The sequence below is a fragment of the Miscanthus floridulus genome, chromosome 12 (assembly GCF_019320115.1).
Source record: "Miscanthus floridulus cultivar M001 chromosome 12, ASM1932011v1, whole genome shotgun sequence".
Lineage (NCBI taxonomy): Eukaryota > Viridiplantae > Streptophyta > Magnoliopsida > Poales > Poaceae > Miscanthus > Miscanthus floridulus.
The window spans coordinates 61,158,637-61,165,472 of NC_089591.1; positions in this window are offsets into that span (position 1 = coordinate 61,158,637).

A 6,836-nucleotide genomic window follows, 5' to 3' on the forward strand; every position below is an offset into this window, starting at 1 on the left:
GAACGCGGCGATGTTTTGCCGAGGTATCGGAGAGTCGCCACTCCCCACTAGTCCTCGTTGGAGCACCCGCGCAAGGGTGTAGCTCCCCCTTGATCCGCGCAAGGATCAAGTGCTCTCTACGGGTTGATTCTTCGACACTCCGTCGCGGCGAATCACCCAAAGCCGCTCACAACTTGAGTTGGGTCACCCACAAGCTCCGCTGGGTGAACACCAAACTCCCGATCACCACCAAGCCGTCTAGGTGATGGCGATCACCAAGAGTAACAAGCACGAACTCTCACTTGACCACGCGAAGCCTAATGAGAAGATGGAAGCACACTTTGCTACTCTTGATTTGCTAGTGAGGCTACTCTCTTGGATTCTGAAATCACAAACACCTCACTAGGACCTTGCTCTTCTTGGCACTCACAAACGTGTTTCTCGGCAGTTGGAATGAGCAAAAGATGCTCCACTCACGAGTGGAGCTTCTATTTATAAGCCAGCCTGAAAAACGAACCGTTATGAGCTTCTGCGGGATGACCGGACGCTCCGATCGCTATGACCGGACGCTCCGGTCAGTTCAACCCACGAACAGTTTTCAAGTGATGACCGGACGCTGTCAGGGTCTGGTCAGTACCGACCGAACGCGTCCGATCGCTCTTGGATGCTTACTGTAAACGACCGGACGCTGGATACACAGGATCCGGTCACATTGATCGGACGCGTCCGGTCACTCTTTCCCAAGTCTGGACCCTTACTGGAGTCGACCGGACGCTGGCCCTCAGCGTCCGGTTACATGACCTCCTAGTGTCCGGTCACACCAGACTTGATCCCCTTGGTCAAATGAACTGACCGGACCCTGCGGCCAGCGTCCGGTCGCACCGGAGCCAGCGTCCGGTCTGTGTTTGACCCTCCATTCACTTCCAACTTCCGACCATATGTGAATGAAGTTTGCTCCAAAAGATCTTAGGCATTCATAGGAGCTACCTAGAGCTAGTTTTAACAAGTGTGCACCACACCTAACTCACTAGACTCAACTAGGTCAAGCTACCCGTTCATACCCCCCTTCATAGTACGGCCAAAGGAAAAACAAAGTCCTAAACTACTCTAAGTGTCTCTCCAACTCCAATCGACACTTAGAACTAGTTATCCTTAACCTTGTCGTCCATCCTTTGAAAACCGAAACGATTTCCATCGTAGGGGCATGACAACCTCGATTGCCCAATCGATCTCCATTACCATGACCTAACTTAATTGCCTCTGCAAAACACACGTTAGTCATAGTAATCTTGTATTGACATTAATCACCGAAATCCAACTAGGGGCCTAGATGCTTTTAATCTCCCCCTTTTTGGTGATTGATGACAATACCACCTCGAGTATGTTATGGAGTGAGGTTTTTGACGGGCTTGGTTCATATAAGCTTTTGTCAATAAGAACAAAAGAGTTAGTCAAGCTTATATGACCCAAGCCAACACAATGTACTCAAGGGATATGAATTAAGCATGAGTACAAATAACAAAGCTCATTTGCTTCAAAGTATAAACACGGAAGCAAAAATAAATGAGCATTACACAAGTGATATGACATATAGATAAAGCAAAGTAGAAGTCACACATGTCAAATATCACAATCACGTAGATAGCACTATCACATATATATATATAAAAGTATGCATGAAAGTAAACACACGAATGCATAAGTAATAGTGTACCACACAGATAAAAACTCCAAATGTATATAATAAGCTAATACTAGATAACAGGCTCCCCCTAAAACTCGCTCCCCCTAAGTCTACATACTCAAACCCTCTCCCCCTTTGGTGTCAAACACCAAATCCTAAGGGTTGGACGGCGGGGCTGCAGCGGACGAGTCGGGCGCTGAAGTACGTGGAGCAAGATGGAACTGGGCGCCATCATCATCTGACCCTGAGCTCTGAACTAACTAACCCTCTGAAGCAGGAAGTGTCGCTGAAGCGGTCTGGGTCTGAGCTGGGGCTAGTGCTGCCTGTGAAGCTGCAAGTATGTCTGTCGTAGGATCTGACGAGGCGACAGACAAGGGGAGCCTCTGAGTAGTCATGATAGCTGGAGCTGCTGTAGATGGACCGGCAGTATGCATGTGAGGCGGAGTAGGCATGCCGGTTAACTCGCTGAATGATGCTCCAAGACTCCTAAAGACTGACGACTCAGGCACGAATAGCGAGGAAGTCTGCTCTGGTGAGAAACCCGTGTGATAAGGAGTGAACTGTGGGGCTACACCCGGTGAGGCTAACCACTGGGACACCTGTATAGGAGGTGAAGGAAACTGAGCTGGAGGCTGTCCCTGACTCTGAAGCCCGATGGGCTGTACTGCTGGAGTCGTCGAAGTGGTAGGCGGCTGTGCAAGCTGGGGCGAAGTCTGTGGCAGTGGGATCCCAATGGCTGTCACTACATGCTGCATGAATCTCATGAGCTGCTGCTGCATAAGTAACTGCTGGTGCTAAAGAAGCTACTGCTGCCGCTGAAACTCATCCTGACAAGCCTAAAACTGTGCGAAGTTGGCAGCTGTCTCCTGTGCCTGTTGTGTCTGATCCTGCTGCATCCGCTCAAGAATAGCATTGAGAGCGGGGTCTGTTTGTGGAGCAGGTGGAGCAGAACTGGAGCTACCTGCCTCTGCATCGTGTCTGCGTGGAGGCATCTGAGGTATAGGCTGGTAGTCGTCGTCAGAGCTATCACTGTACTCACTCACCTCCTGCTGTGCCTCTAGCTCCTCCTCCTCAGTGGCTGCAATCCCTCTGATGATCTCATCCTGCTGAGCTGCAGACTCTAGCACGTCGGGGCGATGGCTAGGCTGACTGGGTGCCTGAGGAGTGGAGTGTCTGATCCTCTGTGACAGGTTGTAAGCCGGGAACTCTGTGGTGGCACCTGTATACTCATCCATCATACTAGGGGGCTTATCAAGCACTATTCTGCGGATGAGGAACGTGATCCAGTGAGCATAGGGAAGCTGCCTGCGACCCTTGAATCCCTCAGCTATAGTATCCTCCATCTCTGAAAGAAGGAGGTCCCAGATGTCAAATACTGTCCTCTGCATAATGGCATTGAGAAGCCAGAGTTGTAAGCGAGTCAGGCCCTCCTTGTATCCCAACCTGGGAAGCAGTGTCCTCCTGATAATGGCCTCTAGTACTCTCGCTATAGGAGTCAAGTCACTGGGGTTTCTGCTCGACCCCTCACCAAAGGGCTCCTTGAAGCAATGACGCACTAAATCTATAGGGGGCACCAACCCTCCATGGGGACGCCTGGGAGGTCCCTGCTGTCCATAACAGACCTCATGCATCTTTATAGGCTGCTCCTGTAGCCTCAGTATCTCTCTGGCCCTGCTACTCATCACTCTATAGTCTTTGCCTCTGAAAGCAAAGTGAATGAATCTGTGATGTGGATCGATGAAGAGTGAGGCATAAAACTGACGGACCCAAGAAGGTACATATATCCCTGTCCGTCCAATCAGATCTGACAGTCCTGGCAAATATGACAAGTATGGCCGAATGCTCTCTCCGGCTGCTGCCACAATAGACTCTATCTGACAGACCCTCTGAGATCTGAACACTGCCCCACTGTTAAGATATGCATTGTAGAAATCCTCCTGCAGTGGCGTGTAGAACCCCTCAGCTGCTCTCTCATCCCTCCTCGGAGGAAACCAAACCTCAAACTCAACAAACCGCAGCTGCTGAACCTGCCTAGCTGTAGCGGCCCTCAAGTCGAGGTGTACCACTGGAGGCGGACCCTGTGGTCTAGGCGGAGGGCGTGAACCCCTGCGCTATGTAACTGGCCTCGGTGGAACTGCAGCACTGGTACGACTCGAGCGGCGTAGCTGAGGTGCCGGCTCAGTCTTCTGACTCTCCTGAGTCTCCTGGGCTGGCTGAGGCTCTGCTGGTGGGGGCTGCTGCTGTGCTGACGAACCCTCCTCAATGGTGACCCGTCGTCCTGCAAGCGTAGCAGTCCCAGCTGGACTACCGTGATGACGCTCAACATCCTCAATCGCAGCTCTGACTGTGGGTGAAACTGGCTGATCTGCAATGACAACTCCGCTGTGGGTGCCACCTCTCTCGTCACACTCTACGGCCTCTACAACAGCTGTAGCTCTCGCTGTCTCTACGTCGGGGTACTTCTGCTTCTTGGATGTTACCTGCTTGGTTGACTTGCCCTTAGATCCGGCTGGCTGACGAGGCGAGGGCCTCCGATCATCATCACCTGGGCCACCACCAACATTCTTGGTGCGAGCCATCTGAACTAACAAGATGGTGAACTGCCGCTGATGAAGATCAACTGTCAAACTGCCGCTTTCGAGGCTTGGCCTCGATCCTTACTCGCGAGCTTGGCTCTGAGTTGACTGCCAACTGCCAGACGAAACACAACGGAACCGACTCGCTGCACGATAGAATAGATGGATATACAAGTAAATACCATATATCTAATACATGCGAAATCCTAATAGAGAAAGCAATTTTGGATGCGAACTTGAATCGAGTGGCTTTCTACCTGACGATCAGCGATCCGAGAATAGATAAGATGTCACGTGGGGGATCTCGGAATCGGCTAGGGTTAGGTCAAACGCCTTGAATGCAATGGGGAATCAGTGTATTTAGAATTTGATCTAGGTCACAATTGGAGATCAAGATTGAAACACAAAACTTGCCTTACCAATCAATGGGAGGATAGGGCAAGGTCACTCCGGTGTGAAGATCGATCGCCTTGGCGATGGTGGAGTGGTGAGCTTGGGCGTGAGGTGGCTGGCGCGGTGCTATAGAGGCGAGGCAGGGCTGGAGCTCGGCGGCGCTTGACTGGCGAGGGGGCCGAGCGTGGTGGCGCGCGGGACGGCGGTGCGTGGCGGCTGTCGAGCGGAGGAGGCGCAGGAGGTGGTGCGTGGCTGGCGAGGGGGCCTGAGCGCGGTGGCGCAAGGGACGGCAGCGACTCGGCGAGGCTGCGGCGGCGCGGCTGCTCGGGCTAGGGCACGGCGGCACTGGTTAGGTCAAGGAGGAGGAACACGGCTTGGATAAATAATCCCCCAAACGCGATAGAAAAGGAAACCGAAAAGAGTCCTGAAGTCACGCGAGATCCACTGACCGGACGCTCCAGTGGTAGCGACCGGACGCTACCACCCAGCGTCCGGTCGATTCCAGAGAGGTCCAAATCCTCTGGAATCATGACCGGACGCGTCCGGTGGTCCATGACCGGACGCAGGCAGGGTCCGGTCAGTACAACTTGATCATCCTTCGATCGACCGGACGCTGAACCCTTCCTGACCGGACGCACAGACGCAGCGTCCGGTCACTCCTTCAGTAGCGGTTTACCTCTTGTGAACTGACCGGACGCTGGACAGCAGCGTCCGATGCAGCGTCCGATGCACCTTTTCCAGCAAACCTTCATCCTTCCTTCGCGCTGCCTATTCCCAATCAAGTCCCAACTTGAATAAGATCCAAATAAACACCAATTGGGACTGATGTGAGTGACCTCTCTCAAACCCCCATATTTTTCAAAATATTTTACCTTAGGCTATAATTCTTTTTAAGAAAATAGGCAACAAGAGGGCAAATGGAACAAAATGACAAAAACAACATTCATGCATATGTAATACTTGTAAGTAAATCTAGTTGCTTGTCAAGTTTGATCCAAGGTTAAGCTTCTTCACACGCTTTTCGGCGGTTATCTTAACCATGTTAGACAAGCCCTATATGCATTGCCACAAATTAAACATGTTGTATATTACAATGAATGCAAGGGACAACACAAGCTCAATTTTTAGTGAAGTTACTAAAATCAAGTACATTGAGCTCGTTCCGCAATCTACAAAATGTAGCCTCATCTAGCGGTTTAGTGAAGATATCCGCTAATTGATCTTCGGATCTTACACCTTCTAGTGATATATCATTTTTAGCTACATGATCTCTTAGAAAGTGATGGCGGATATCTATATGCTTGGTGCAGGAGTGTTGAACCGGATTATTTGCAAGTTTTACCGCACTTTCATTGTCGCACAAAAGAGGTACTTTCTCTAGAACCACTCCATAGTCCAGTAAAGTTTGTTTCATGTATAATATTTGTGCACAACAAGCACCCGCGGCAATGTATTCCGCTTCGGCGGTGGACAAAGCCACACTATTTTATTTCTTGGAGGACCAAGACACAAGTGATCTACCAAGCAAATGGCATCCTCCGGATGTGCTCTTTCTATCAACTTTGCATCCGGCGTAATCCGAATCGGAATAGCCAATTAATTCAAATAAAGCTCCTTTGGGATACCAAAGGCCAATGCTTGGCGTGTGCTTAAGATACCTAAGGATTCTTTTTACGGCAATTAAATGTGTTTCCTTAGGACTAGCTTGAAACCTAGCACACATACACACACTAAACATGATGTCGGGCCTAGATGCGGTTAGATATAACAAGCTACCAATCATAGAACGGTAGAGAGTTTGATCAACCGAGTTACCTCCCTCATCTAGGTCGAGATGTCCATTGGTAGGCATTGGGGTCTTGATTGACTTACATTCATCCATCTTGAATCTCTTGAGAAGATCTTTTGTGTATTTCTCTTGAGAGATGAAGATGCCTTCTTTCATTTGCTTGACTTGAAAACCAAGAAAGAATGTAAGCTCACCAATCATTGACATCTCGAACTCCTTAGACATCAATTCACCAAATTCTTTGCATGAGTCTTCATTTGATGATCCAAAGATGATATCATCAACATATACTTGACAAATGAAGATATGCCCATCAAGCTTCTTGGTGAATAGTGTGGTGTCGACCTTCCCAATGGTGAAGCCCTTCTCAATAAGGAAATCCCGAAGGCGCTCATACCAAGCTCTTGGGGCTTGC